The sequence below is a fragment of the Physeter macrocephalus genome, chromosome 2, assembly GCF_002837175.3.
Source record: "Physeter macrocephalus isolate SW-GA chromosome 2, ASM283717v5, whole genome shotgun sequence".
Taxonomy (NCBI): Eukaryota; Metazoa; Chordata; class Mammalia; order Artiodactyla; family Physeteridae; genus Physeter; species Physeter macrocephalus.
The window spans coordinates 23,565,370-23,580,968 of NC_041215.1; the positions used below are offsets into that span (position 1 = coordinate 23,565,370).

Below are 15,599 nucleotides of genomic sequence, written 5' to 3' on the forward strand. Positions count from 1 at the left end.
GTGACTTTGAGGCTTTGGCACTGAATTTGACTTTGTCAAACCATGAATAAAGGCTCTAGGAGAATTTAAAAATAGATGATGGAGGACTTCCCTGGTGGCTCAGCAGTTAAGAATCCGCCTGCCAATGCTGGGGACATGGGTTCGAGCCCTGGTCCAGGAGGATCCCACACGCCGCAGAGCAAGTAAGCCCATGCGCCACAACTACTGAGCCCACGCACCACATCTACTGAAGCCCATGCGCTCTAGCGCCTGTGCTCTGCAACAAAAGAAGCCACCGCAATGAGAAGCCCACACACCACAATGAAGAGTAGCCCCCACTCACTGCAACTAGAGAAAGCCCGCGTGCAGCAATGAAGACCCAACTCAGGCAAAAAAAATTTAAAAATAGATGATGGCTACACATGGAGTTTTCTGCCCATAGAATGACATAGTGGAGGGGCCGACTATATGGGAAACAAATAAAATCTCTCTGAACCAGTACAGTGAAGTGTGATCACACAACAAACTGTGAACCATCAGTTCAGGGCAAACCAGTTAGAACCTCCCAGATCACTGTCACTGCCCTGTGTTTACTGGAGAGATTCTTCTTCCTAGGTCACCCTCCTCAATCCTCGCCGTTGCTTCAAAATCTAAGTTAGAACATTGGGCAAGACAAAAGTGGGTTGTCAGCTACACCCTCAATATAATATTCCCAGCACTTTTCAACTTCGACTGTGTGTTGAATCAGATTTGTGCTGTCTTTCTCAGGACCAGGTACATAATTTGCTGAGCCCAGGGCAAAATGAAAATACGGTGTTCCTGGTTCAAAAGTGAAGGAATTCAAGATGGTGCCAGCACAGGATTAATCCAAGCACAGGTCTCTTTTAAGCACTGGGGTCCGTGCAATTGTACAGGCTGGATGTCTATGGAGTCAACACTCATCCTGTCTTCCAGTCTTCTGTTCCTGGAAAGAAGCCTGTTCACGTAGGGTGCTGGTTTTCATCTCTGAGCTCTTGGACAAATGCACCCAAGCAACTTACATACACCATTCTTTCTCTTGTACTGCCTTGTTGGGAACCACAGACAATTTTATTGAAGTGAGGAAAAGGCAGCAGAACAAATTTGACACTGTTTTCTGGCTCACATTTTCCATGGAGAGGCATCCTCAGGGTGCCAAGATCTTCCTACATATTCTGACTCTAAACCAGGGGTTCTTAATGAGGTATGAAAATCAGGATTACTTGAGATGATTCTTCAAAATATACTTCTCAGGGATTCTAAATCTGTCAACGCAATCCACATAGGGTATTGAAAAGGCTTCCGAGCAAAATATTGGTAAAGAACTACTTGAAAATGATTCTGTTTATTTGTTATTTTTGAGGCATATATGCATATATATCCATATATTCCCCCTACCCCCTTGATGTTAGAATCTGTTGAAACTGACACTTTTATTTTTTTTCAGAGTGCTTTAGCCTTCACTTTGGCTTATAGATTCTGGGTGGTGAGGATTATCCACTTTGACTTAGAGCAAATTTATTTGTGACTGGCTTTAGTGGACGCCACAAACTAATTATTGCAACCAACCGAGAAAAAAAATAAAAGAAACGAGGAAATGCCACAAGTATTGGCAATATTTACTGCAGCATATGGCTAATGTGTAAAGAGGTAACAGAACGATGTATCTCAGGGGATCATTCAAAAGGAAAATTACTTAAATTAACTTCTCAGGCAAACCAAATTATGCATCATGCCCCCTCCTGTAATGCTATACAAAGTCAATGTTTGTGAAGAGTAGAACCGGGGCTATCAATCAAGCCTTTCATAGGAATGGTTGTGTCTGCAGGGATTTTTTTTTCCCCCTTTGCATTTTTGGCTTTTAGATGAATGAAGAATTTTTTTCTCAGCAAATTATTAATTACTCCTTCTTGCCTATCGAATTGAGTTCACTGTAGTTATGTAGGAGTCAATGGTATTCAAACTGCAGCTTTTGATGAAGTAATCGGCTGCTTCTGGGGCCTCTTTCAGCTGCCCTGGGCGTGCTTCACATGTAAACGACTGCCAAATGGATTCTTTCGACATTCCAGCCAATTAAAATACATTTAAAGTGCAGCTGGTGGAGAGGCAAGCCGGGCGATTGTGCAGAGAACTTCGGGGCAGAGAGACAGAAAACAAACTTTGGGGAACCCAGCTCGGGCAGCCCAGCCAGGCATTGCGGGGCGGTGGAGAAAGTCCCTTAAAGAGGCTATCTTTAGCTCCTGTCAGCATCAAAGATGACACTTTGATCACCACCTTAAAAGCCACAAAAGAGGGAAGCATGTTTGTTAGGGTGTCAGTTTTCTCCCCTTGCCTCTTGAAACTCTGTGTTGGCTGGTTGCCCAACGCGGTGCTGCATACACAGAACACAGCGGTGTTTGTTAAACCCGGGCCGGGGAAGCCGGTGATTAAAGCTCTTGAAGGAAGATCCGAAAACCCCAGGAACTCTCCTCAATAGCCTTAGAACATTGACCGAATGAAAGAGAAAGCACTGAGTGGGCTAAAGTGAAAACGTTCACCGTCCCTGTCTGCTATGCCTTTTCGGTAAGGACAGAATTTTCTTTTCTCTCTCTTTTTTTTTTTTTTTTTTTTCTCTAATGTTTCTGTCGGTGTGGAGGCGAGAGAGAGCTTCCAATATGCTAAGTAAGTGCTCTGCTTCAGACTTCTGATTTGCAGAGTGTAGGGTTTGCCTGTGATTTTTCTGGAGGGCTCGAGGGCATTGCAATGTGTAAATAGACACAGGGCATCACCCAGCATGCACGTGGAGTCTGCCAGTGCTTTTCCAGAATTCAGAAGGATACATTTTTCAAGGTTTGCCTCTGCTGCTCTGTCTCTGTTTGCTGCCTGCGTCCAGGTGTCCTGAGGTTGATTACAAATACAATAGATTACTTCTTTGAATCAACAGGTGTGCTGTACACGCTTGTTTCATTTTTAGTTTTATCATCAGTGCTGTCAGGTCCATTCTGTCGCCAGCCCCTCACCTACGCATGCAAAAAGGGTTTTCCTCCTGGGTTAATATTCAATCATACACAAGCATTCTGTTTTACTCAAGCGAATCCCAAATGTTTGGAAATGCCTTGCTTTATATTGACTCTCCTTGGAGAAGCTGCTAACTTGGGAATTTGTTGTGAATGACTCTTGTCTTATACTGGAAGGAGGCAGCTGCAGTTGCCCTATCTCTGTGGTTCTGCAAGCTCGGTAAATACCCAGCTCTGTGAGCTGGACTCCTAGGCCCATCTTAAATTCCTGAACGTTCAGGAAGAGCATGGCTGAGCAGGGGTATTGATTCCTACCCATCATCTGTGTGTCAATGAAAGACACACAAAGTTCCTGACTGTTTCTGATCTTAGCTTGTCACGGTCGGCCCTTTTTGGCTTCAGATTTGTCCTTTGCCAACAAAGAATCTTGCACATTTCACGGTGAAGGATCGCGTTGCAGTGTCCTGAACTCAGTTCAGTGCTCTTTATTAATTTTTAATGTGCCAGTAGCTCTGAGGCTTTGCCAAGCTGAGACTTTCCAAAACTCTTTGGGCTGCCTCCTGCCAAGGTAAACGGTGGTAGGTCCAGAAGGGATATTTTAAGGAAACTTGCAAGAGCAAAGTTTTACCTGTTAAGTTTGTCGTGAGTCAGTGAAAGAAATCTTAAATAAAAGAGATTTCAGAAAGAGCTGCCTCAGCTATGCCCTCCGTGTGAGAGACCTGCTGTGGGGTTCTGTGTCCTCACACACACAGTGGTCTGTGTCCCGTGTGCAGAGAGGATAAGGCATTCTACTGTATTGGTGTTGAGGTGGGTTTATGAAGTGGGTGCTCTATGAATGGAGACATGTGAATACAGAAGGCCTTCCTGCCCGTGGCAGTGTCTGAGCCCAGAGGCAAACGAGGCTACACATGTGGTGGCTGCTTGTCCAATGCAACCATTTCAGACACACCAAGCGAGCTGGCCATGGACAGTGCTCACGGGGGTCCCTGTGGACAGATCTGTAACTTTTTACAGAAGAAAAATGGCGTGGTATACCTCAGAAAATTGGGCCCTGGAGGTGACCTCAGTACTCAGATGACAATGGAAACCTACTTGTGATGGACCAGGTCCTGGAGAATGGAAGACTGTGGCCTCTTGGGGCCGTCGGTTGCTCACCAGGCTAATGCAAGGTCAGTGGTGTCATCATCATTCCTCGGGGATGCAGGTAAGAGTCAAATGGACCCTGCCTGTAAACACAAGTCCTGTAAGCAGAGACTTCATCTGTCAGGTTGCTGTGAGGAGAGCACTGAATTAGAGAGGAGCTTCAAGGTTCTTTCTGATTTAGAGTCAATGAGGTAAAGACTTTACACACACATAGGCGGTGATGAGAACGGGGCCAGAATGAAGGAAGCCCTCAATTAAGTGGGTTTTGTTGCCTTTAGAGTCAAGCCCAGGCTCCTTCCTGTGGCCTAGAACAGGGTTGACAAATTAGGCATCACAGGCTAAATCTGATTGCCATAATTTTTTATAAATAAAGTTTTATTGGAATGCAGCCATACCTCTTTGCTGACAGATGGTCCACAGCTGCTTTTGTGCTATCACAACGGAGTTGAGTAGTTGCCACAGAGACCCTATGGCTCTGCAAAGCCTGAAACATTTAGTGTCTGGCCCTTTACAGAAACAGTGTGAAAGGATACACATGGGAAACAATGCTTCTGAAACTATCTCACAGATCGGTTTTTTAAAAATTTCCTGTCTGTTTTGGACTGATAAGTTTATTAAATGTGATAAAAAACATTGCTTGAATGTTGGGGTAATACCAAATTGCCACAACATTTCTAAACATTTACACTCAAATTTGGTACTTATTATGGATCCTTAACAGTTTGCAGACTGGTGCCAGGCCATGGACCACACTTTGAGAAGCTGTCATCCCTGCTAAATTTTCTAGTCTCGCCTTGTGCCATTTGTCCCAAATCTCCAATCATGCTACTGTTCTTTCTGAGGATTGGATGCATTAAATTCATTCCCACATTTGGGCCAGTGCTACTGCTGTTTGCTGGACCTGGAACTTTCTACATCTTTTCTTAGCTCCTTCTTTCCATGGGGGCTCTGCTTTTGTTCACTTCGTCGAGGAGACCTTTTGACCACTCCATCTGAAAAATTGCCCCCCATCTTACATCACTATTCCTTTATAGCACTTATGACAATCAATGCTTGTGTTGTTTATTTACTTATCTTCCTCTTATTTGTTTTCCTGTATTGGTCTGGATTCAGTAACAATCCATTTCTGCTTGTGCAGAAAGGGATTTCATATTGGTTTGGGGTGGCATATGAAATCTTGTACGAGTTGGGGAGCAGACAGAGTTTCTGAGACAACGCTCAGAACAGCACAACAGAATTGACCACTCCATCTCTGTCACTATACAAAGCTAGGATTCAGGAAGTTGATGCCACCATTGTTAGCTCCAGGACCACACTACCTCTGCAGTCATCTCCTCCACCAAAATGAGCATTTCTGTTTCTTGGAACACATGAAGCTAGGGATAGGATACTGGGATCTTTGCTAAAGAGATTGCAGAATACCCCAGACCTCTGGCAGGAACAGCAGAAATATAGCATCTACCTCATGATCTTCACTCTGATTTTCAAATCCCACTGAGTGGAGGGCAGTCTTCTAGGTGAAATCTGAATCACTGTAGAACCTGAGCTATGAGAGGATCAGGGAAATGCCACCTTAGGATTTTTAGTCTTTAATGCTGGAATGGAGTCACCAGAACCTGCCTCTGTCCCCTGTTGGAATGTAACCTCCATGAGGGTTGGGACCCTGTCTGCTCATCCATCACCCTGCACCCATGCTAAATTAATGCCTGATATGTGTAACATGCCCAGTAAATGTTGATCATAAGAATGCATGCATGAATGAATGAATGACATGTCCCCCAGAAGTCTGTGATTTATATAGGAGGGTAGCAGGTGGCACACCTGAGGGAGATGCATGAATATGAGTCAGCCTGGAAATGTCTCTGGTGGGAGATGGAAGACTGCCCATAAGGGATAGTCTCACTTTTGAAACATATCTTGTTTTTCAAAGTTGGAACATATTCATGTATAATAGCTGCAGTTAGTCTGCTCAGGGCTGGGATTATTCTTGTTACCATCTAATATGTCATTTACTGAGGACTTATTATGAGCCATATGCTACACTAAGTCCTATATATGCATTAGCTCATTTAATCTGCAAAAAATCCCAATGAAGTAGGCATTATTTCCATTTACGGAGAGGAAACAGAGGCTTTGAATGGAAAAGTGACTTCCCAAGTCACAGAGAGGTAGAGTCAGATTTTATCCCATGACTTGTGAAACTTAAGTTTGTACCCTTTACCTCTAGTTATAACCCTGCACATAATTTATCTTTCTGGTTGTTGTCTCTTCACCTCTGACTCCCTTGTTTTGTTTCCATCCTAGTGGCTGGTTAATCTATTGCATTATCTACTTTGTGCCTTAGCAAGGTAACTCCAGTCATCAGGACTGAGATATCAGTATGGGTCCCTGGTTATCATTGCTGAACATTGCTGAATATCAGCAATGAATCTGTGGGTCTATAGATGTGAATATAAAATGGGTAGGAGAGAACTACATATACAGTGATTAAGGTATCAAAAATCGCTCTTAAGACTACAATCCTAGAGGGTAGAATATTTCTAACTGGACAAACTTCCAGCCTCATGGTGTATGCCTGATAAAAAAAATTTCAAGTCTTTGTCTTCTGTTTGGTTGAAGTTCTACTTCACATCACCTTTATTAAACACGTGATGTTTGGTAATAATTGTGCTTGTCATTTCATAACAGACAATAAGTTGAAAATTATTTTTACATTCAAAATATTAAAGGACTCAGAGAAACTGCTGAAGAAAGTCACTCTGCCAAGGGGTGGGATATCTAACAAAGATTACTTGACAACAATGTCTATGATGAGATAAACCACTTGAAGGGCTGACCCTAGTGCCTATAAAAATGCTAAGGGGAAAGAGGAATACTTCTGGAATGGTGGAGTAAAGACCTCTGAACATCTACTCTTCCATAAAAGCAGGGAGAACATTGACAAAAATCATCAAAATCAACATTTTTCGAAGTTAGGAAATTAAATGTAGGCTTACGACGATCTGAGGATCATTTATTCAGGAAAAAAAACTAACCAAAACAAAAAAACCCTGAATCTCAATAAGAACAGTGTGCTTTGTGTCATTTAGCTTGCTCTGTTCCTATTTACCCTTTCACAGCTCTGAGGAAACCTTAAAAACTAACTGTTTTGCCATCACAGTAGTTGTGATAACAGTACCCTAGTGGCTGCTGGAGAAGAAAAGACCTGTTTGGAGCTCTACAGAGAGCCTTATTCCCAGAGAATTGTCATGATTTGACCTGTCTGGTAGCTGCTTGGGAACTCCCACTTGCAGCTCTTGTCTTTATTTGACCTGATTCAGCACTCACTCAGTGCATAGAACTTTTCTCCTGGGACACTCAACAAAAACAGTCACGGCAACTGTTTTAACATTGCAGCTGCCTCAGGCAGCAATAAGAGTTGGGGCAAACAGGATGATAATCAAAATTTCCTAAATAAAAAGCTGGGGAATGATGTGTCCATTGGGTCTTTGAAATGCTCACATATTCCTGGAAATATAAAAGTCATGCACATGTGCAGAGGTGTGCACATTCTCAGGAAAGACCTGAGAAATCTTCCATCTCTCACCTATGGCTGACCTTGAGACTCTGCACAAGCAGGGAGTGAAAGTTAAGGAAGAATTGTAAACAGCAGGCAAATTGAAGGTGTGTCCCACTATACACAGAAATCCCCTCAGCAAAGGCTGGAACTTATTGGTTGAGGGCATTATTAAAAAAAAAAAAAGTCTGCCCAGCCATTAGCTGGCCACTAAGCTAACCACACATGACAAAGAATACAGACTCTACAGAATAAGGTTAGAAAAGTCACTAACATATAGCAAGAACAATTACAGCAACAACAACAAACCATGGCTGTGGGAGAGAGATGATTTCCAGAGTTGCTGAGTTATATTATTTTAAATGTCCACTTTTCAAAAAAAACTATAAGACATGCAAAGAGTCTGGAAAGTATGTTCTATTCACAGGGGGGAAAAGGCAGTCAATAGAAATTATCTTTGAGGAAGCCCAGATATGGGACTTACTAGACAAAGACTTTAAATCAGTGACCATACATATCTTCAAAGAACTAAAGGAAATCATTCCTAAAGGAACAAAAATATATATGAAAACAATACCTCACCAAACAGAGAATATCAATAAAGATAAAAATTATAAAAAGAAACCAAATAGAAATTTTGGAGCTGACAAGTACAATAACTAAAATAAAAGTTTCACTACTGGGTTCAACAGCAGGTTTAAGTAGACAGAAGAAAGAATCAGAAAATTTGAATATAGGTCAAATGAGATTATTCAATCTGAAAACAGGAAGAAAAATTAGCAGAACATCAGAGACCTGTGGGGCACCATCAGTTGTACCAACATACGTATAAAGGGTGTCTGAGAAGGAAAGGAGAGACAGAAAGGGACAGAAAGAATATCTGAAGAAATAATGACTGAAAACTTTCCCTATTTGATGAAATATGGGAATTTACATATCCAAGAATCTCAGTGAATTCCAAGTAGGATAAACTCAGAGGTTCACTCTGAGACATATTATAGTCAAATTGTCAAAAAACAGAGAGAATCTTGAAAGCAGCAAGAGAAAATGCCTTGTTATGTATAAGGGAGTCTCACTTATATTAATAGCCAATTTCTCATAAGAAACTATGGAGGCCAGAAAGCAGTGGGATGATATATTCAAAGTACTGAAAGAAAATGACTGTCAACTGAGAATTCTATATCCAGAAAAATTATTCTTCAAAAATAAGGAGAAATTAAGACACTACGAGATTAAAAACTTAGAGAATTTATCACTAGCAGGACTTTCCTTCCGTAAATTACTAAAGGGAGTCCTTCAGCCTGAAATAAAAGAGAACTAGACAGTAACTTGAATCCACACTCAAAAAGATAAAGCGCACTGGTAAAACATAAAAGACAGTTTACACATATTTTTTTTTAAACTCCTTTTTCCTCCCGCCTGATTTAAAAGACACTTGCAAGCTATAAGCATAAAGCTATATTGATGTGCTTATAATATATAAAGATGTAATGTGTATTACAATAAAAGGACGAAGGAAAGTAGCTCTATAGGAGCAAAGTTTTTGTACACAAATGTTCGTAGCAGTATTATGCATAATTACCAAAAAGTAGAAAGAACCCAAATGTCTGTTAACTGATAAATAAACAAAATGTGGTATATATATACAATGGAATATTATCAAGCCATATAAAGGAATTAAATACTGATGCATGCTACAATATGGATGAACCTTGAAAACATTATGCTAAATGGAAGAAGACAGACACAAAAGGCCATGTGCTGTATGATTCCTTTTATATGAAATGTTCAAAATAGGCAAATCTATAGAGACAGAAAGTAGATTAGTGGTTGTTAGGGGCTAGGAAAAAGGGAGATTGGAGAGTGGTAATTGGCATGGTGTTTCTTTGGGGGATAATAAAATGTCTGGAATTAGATATTGGTGATGGTTGCACATCTCTATGAATATACTAAAAATGCAATTGTGCTCTTTAAAAAAAGATAATTTTATTGTATAGTACTATATCTCAATAAATATGTTATTTTAAAAAAATACTAAGGGGAGAAACCAGAGTAATTGGACACCTCAGAGTCAGATCCACCTTCCAATTTTTTTTTTTTTTTTTTTTTTTTTTGTTGTTGCGGTACGCGGGCCTCTCACTGCTGTGGCCTCTCCCGTTGCGGAGCACAGGCTCTGGACACGCAGGCTCAGCGGCCATGGCTCACGGGCCCAGCCACTCCGCGGCATGTGGGATCTTCCCGAACCGGGGCATGAACCCACGTCCCCTGCATCGGCAGGCGGATTCTCAACCACTGCGCCACCAGGGAAGCGCCACCTTCCAATTTTTGAGCATGAGGCAAGAGTGCAAATAGAGGTCCACATGTCATAAGTTAACTATTTTAAATTTATGCATCAAGCAAACACTAACTTAAATATGTTCTATTCTCCCACTTTGACAAATATACCTTTGCCCAAAAACAGCTTTGTACTGTTGGCTATGGGAAGTCAGTAAGAGCTTTAAGAAGAACAGTAATGTGATTATATATTATCAGTTCGGAAACAGCCTGTTGGCAGTCCTGTCCCCGTGTGAGTAGAAGAGAGTCTGGGGATTGCAGCTGCTGAACTAAAATGGTGGTCGTACCAGGAACCGGGAAGGACTCAATCCAGTGTCATAGCTATGGAGAGTGTGTGACAGATACAACGGAGATTCTAAAAGCTGGATCAACAGAAATGGATGTGGAAGGGAAAGGAGGGAGGAGAGAATAGAGAAAGAGAGGCCAATTGACCTTTAGAGCTTCAGTGACTCAGGCTGGTGATGTTAAAGAGGAAAGAAGACGAAACAGGTTTTGATGGGAGTGGAGGAGTCTTGCAAGCTGGGCTTTGGGTACGTGAGGCTGGGCTCTCTGTGGGACTTCAGGTGGAAACGGCCAATTAGCATTTAGAAGCACGTGTCTGTAGCCTAGAAATGAGGCTTGAGTTAATAGAATGATTTAGAAGTCATCAAAGTTGTCAAAAATCTCAGGAGGGAGTAAGATTTCATAAGCGCAAGAATCAAATGGAAAGAGACACAACAGAGTAGTACCATTAATAATCAGAGTCTGAAATGTTTACTAAAACAAATGACAAATATAACACCATTTGCAGGAACTTTCATGTTGTATAGCAGAATCTCAATCACGTGGCAAGCTTGGTGCTGTTGATTAGAAAATGGTGATTATGATTTAATCCATAACTAGTAGCAGTTGGGAAAAACAACCTGTTAATTTACATATAACAGAGCTTTTATAAAAAATATATAACTAAAAATATGTGTAACACACATATATATATATACATATATATGTATAACATATATATGTATAACACATATATATATGTTAGGATTGTTTTTGTGTGATCACCTGTGCTTGAAAGAAGACAAACAGGCTGTTAATTGCCTTAACTGGATGATGATGATGCTCTTTAATGTTATTACAGGAGTTTTAAACCTTGAAAGTCCTTCAGCACCATTAATTAGACATTTCTTATCAGCTCTCTGCACTAGACATTACTGTGCTGTCTGTATTCTTGATGCCACGGCCATTCCTCCTCATGCTGTAATTTATGACAGGCTATGTGCTTGCAGTTTATCGGGAAAAGCCCTTAGAACCAAGAACCCCGTTTCGTTTTTGTTTATTGAAATAGCATTGATTTGAGTTTGGTGTTGCAAGGTTTTTTTGTTTGTTTAATTACTGAATGAGTAAAATTTTCATGTTTTCGATGGCTTAAGCTGTTGTCTGAAACACCCTCCTGTACGACTTTGATCGGCAAAACCCAGGGCTATGACTACTTCTTGTCATCCAGGCCTAGTCTCCGGAGTCGCTGTTTTCAGATCATCACCAGGAAATGGCCCAGCATTTGGGTGGTGCTCTTGTTTCCTTGGTTTCACTGGGATTTAGCATTTCTAAGAGAAGCAGATATTTGCACAATCAGTATCAATAATTGGACTTGGTGGAATGTGAGAAGGTAAGAAGTTAAATGTATTAATCAGGTTTTTAATCTTAAATTAGCAGCAGTCACTCATTTTCAGTGAATCATGAAGGAGCTAGTTTTGGGGAAAACTTTAAAGGAGATAAAGATTGCATGCCTCTCCATTTCTGTTCTACCAAAGTTTTCAGATCCTCCTCTTCTGTCCTGGCTTCCAGAAATACCATAGCAGGATTGACTGTCTCCTCGCTCTGTGACTTGTATGCCATGCTCTTTTATGTCTTTATCTCTCTGCATCCTGTTTTATTACTCTGATTGGATATAAAATGGGTTGCTATGAGGTAGGCTATCTCATAATCTGATAGTGGAAGTGTAAATTGGTGTGGCTTTTATGGAAAGCATTTTAGCAGTATGTGTTAGAGTCTTTTAATCAATTCTATTTTACCTTAATCTATTCTGTTTTAATTTAACCTGTTCAAAGGAGATAATGTGTGATACATACAAATATCTACTTACAAAACTATTCATTACTATATTAATGCTAAAATGAAGAAGACAACTACCCATCAATAGAATTGTCAAATAAATTACGGACTAGTGAGACCTCTTATAAATCAATAAGAAAAAGATTACTATGCCAATAGAAAATGGTTAAAGGAAATGAAATGCAGTTTTCCAAGGAGAAGTATAAATCACCAAGAAGCATTTGAACAGATGTTCAATCTCATTAGAAATTAACAGGATACAAATGAAAATAATGAGATATTATTACATTACCTATTATTAGCAACAATTAAACCATCCTCATTGATGAAGAGGTAGAAATCAGGCATTCTCATTTATCTAGGTGGGAATGTAATTAGGACAAATTTGGGGAGAGGAGCAATTTGGGTGGGAGAGGGCATAATTTTGACTCAGCAATGCACTGATAAAAATGTTATCTTAAATAATCACTAAGTCTACAAAGATTATGTATAGGATATTTATTACACTAACACTTAAGCTAGTGAAAACTGAATAATCCAAAGTCCATTGGTAGGTGATTGTTAAATAAATTGTAGTACAACCACACAATGGAACACCATGCAGCCATTAAATACTGATATAGATCTGGTAGATAGGAATGATGCCTATGAGATAGTAAGTGGAAAATGTAGGCTAAAAATAAGTGTGTATTATAAACTCATTTAAAAAAAAATATGTCTTTATCCACATGTATGTGTCTGCATACAAACAAAAGTTTGAAAGCACTTCCACTAAAATGAGAAGATAATTTTTACTTTATTGTACATTTTTGTATTGCTGTATTTGGTTTTAATTCACGTATATTAATACCATAATCAGTAAAATGCAGCATCACCATTGTAATCAAAGAAGTAAAATGTTACAACCATAAGATGAAATATTGTATAGAAATTTAAAACAGGAGTTTTGAAAAATAGTCAACTAAATGATGCTAAATAAAAAATAATTACAGAGAGAAAAGACCAGAAGGAAATGCATCAAATGTTAACAGTATTATCTATAATAAATATTTATAAGAATTAAAGCCGTAACCAAATTATTTGTAATAAATATCTATTAATTTCATATTCAGAGAAAATGTTTAAAAACAATTTAAAAGAGTTATTTGTATTGTGACCAAGTTCTCTGTAGTCCCTCTTTTTTAGGTGCCACACATCAGAATGCCATAGTTATACCTACACTCACATAAAAAAGTAAATGTTGTACATAACAGATGTATGTCATAAGCCAGTTAAAAAATTCTTGTATTTGGAAACTTCTATAATAGTGAACACTGTAGACACTGGGGCAGACAGATTTTGTTTTGGGGTCTTCTGGAGAATTAAGGAGAAGGGTCATATACACACGAAACACTTCTGCATATTTAGTGGACAATCCACAGAGTTGGGTAAATGGTAAAAACAAATTAGGAAGCACATTATTATACTATTTACTATTTCAGATAGAGAATTTAGAAAATTGGGTAAGATGTATTTTTCGCCAACCCATCCAAAGTACTTTTTTTTTTTTTTTTTTGCGGTACGCGGGCCTCTCACTGTCGTGGCCTCTCCCGTTGCGGAGCCCAGGCTCCGGACGCGCAGGCTCAGCGGCCATGGCTCACGGGCCCAGCCGTTCCGCGGCACGTGGGATCCTCCCGGACCGGGGCACGAACCCGTGTCCCCGGCATCGGCAGGCGGACTCTCAACCACTGCGCCACCAGGGAAGCCCCATCCAAAGTACTTTAATAATTAATCCCCCATGCCCTGACAAATTATCTTAAATTGATTTACTCCTATGAACTTTCTTTAGTGTCGTTACCTTCTTAGAACATCTTTCACAACAATCCTGTGAGGCAGGCAGGGCAAATATTTACAGTTCACTGCTAAGAAATGAGCTTCAGAGAGGTTAAAAACATTGCTCAAGAGAAGTGAGGAGCTGGGATCTGAACCCACATTTTTCTGATGATACAAGTTAATTCCAGTTATTACTGGGACTTGAGTCTGGGTTTACTGACTCCAAATCCAGTTATACCATACCATTCTGTTCTTCTCCCGGAAGTTTAAGATGTCTAGGATTGAATCCTGATCTGTCTTCTAACAAGGCACCAGTGAGCAAAAGGAAAGGAGAATTCCAGGTAGAGGAATGATTGTGGTAAGACATATGCAAAGGGAAGGGGTTTGGAGGTTGGAGGGAGGTGGGTAGAGCCTTAGACCCAATGTCTTCAAAGGCTATACAGGTGATATAAATAATGGAAGCCTGCCAGGAGTAAGAAATACAAAATCATGGATCTCATTGTGGTAGAGATGGCAGAGATGCATGAGGAAGTGGGTGAATCGGAGAGCATGTCCTGTGAATGGCTGAAGGACGTAGTTGTTACACAGCACCAGCAATTGTCACCAGAAAGGAGCTAGCTCTGTATTTTAATTTTTTAAAATTATTTAAAAGTTGGAAATCTGATTTTTAGGTAAAATCTTCCCATTTTTAAATGCTAGCATTAATTTAAAGATAACATTCTATAGGCCAACTAAAATATATCTGGAGGCCATCAAAGCCCCTCAAGTTGCTGGTTTGTGATGTCTGGGACATTTTCTGTCTGTGGGTTTACTAGACTTCTGACTGATCAAATTCAGTTCCATTTCCTTGATGTCTAAATTACGCCACTGTGATTCTTGACATTTGTCCTTTAGGAAAATGTCCATTTAGGAAAATATCCTGTTTTCATCTTCTTCACACCCAACTAAACCAGCCACCGCTACTTTGGTTCTTTCTCAGCTTCCATCTAAGAGATTGGAAAAGGAGGTTGTTCCTGAAAGGATTTCCCCATTGTATCCCCAGAACAGTCTATGTAAACACCACTCTCTGTATGTGAGTGCCAAGGAATGACCCTCAGGGTTTGGGAAAGATGTGCTTTAATTAAGTTACACTTTCATTATTGTCTAGACTACAACTTTTTGCAAGATAGGAAATGTATGGGTGGTGGCTTGATGATACAAATCACTCAGGTTTTCTTCATCTAGGAAAAATCCAACCAAGAGGGGCCAAGGAAAGTTCAGAAGATGTATGAGCAATGGTACAAATTGCCATGTTAAATTCTGCAGACTGGATTAAACATTTGACTACAGGCTTGACCTGAAATTAGCAAAGAAGAATGTCCTCCTAATCCCATGGGAAGCCACAGACAAAGGCAAAATATATACACATCTGACTCTCTCTCTTTCACACACACACACCTTTTAGTCCAGTGAACATTCTGATACATCTTTGGGGCTATCTTCACTTTGGAGATAACCATCTTGGGGCAATTAATAACATTTAAGTGTGTAATGTTTTTCTATTTATAGTGTGTTTTAAATAATGATTCTTTGTAGATCATTTGGAAAATACCACAAAGTATATGGAAGAGGATAAAATATTACATATAATCCCTTCATCACCCAGACACACTCACTCTTATAAT

At 40.0% G+C, this 15,599-nt stretch overlaps 1 protein-coding gene across 1 annotated transcript in view; it reads left to right on the forward strand.

The window, feature by feature from the left end:
* Window positions 1-2,123: 2,123 nt before the first annotated feature.
* Window positions 2,124-15,599, forward strand: part of NCKAP5 (NCK associated protein 5) — a 1,103,171-nt gene continuing 1,089,695 nt past the window's right edge. The window contains exon 1 of the mRNA XM_055087128.1: window positions 2,124-2,559. The gene's annotated coding sequence lies outside the window, so the exon portion shown is untranslated. The remainder of the gene's footprint in view (window positions 2,560-15,599) is intronic.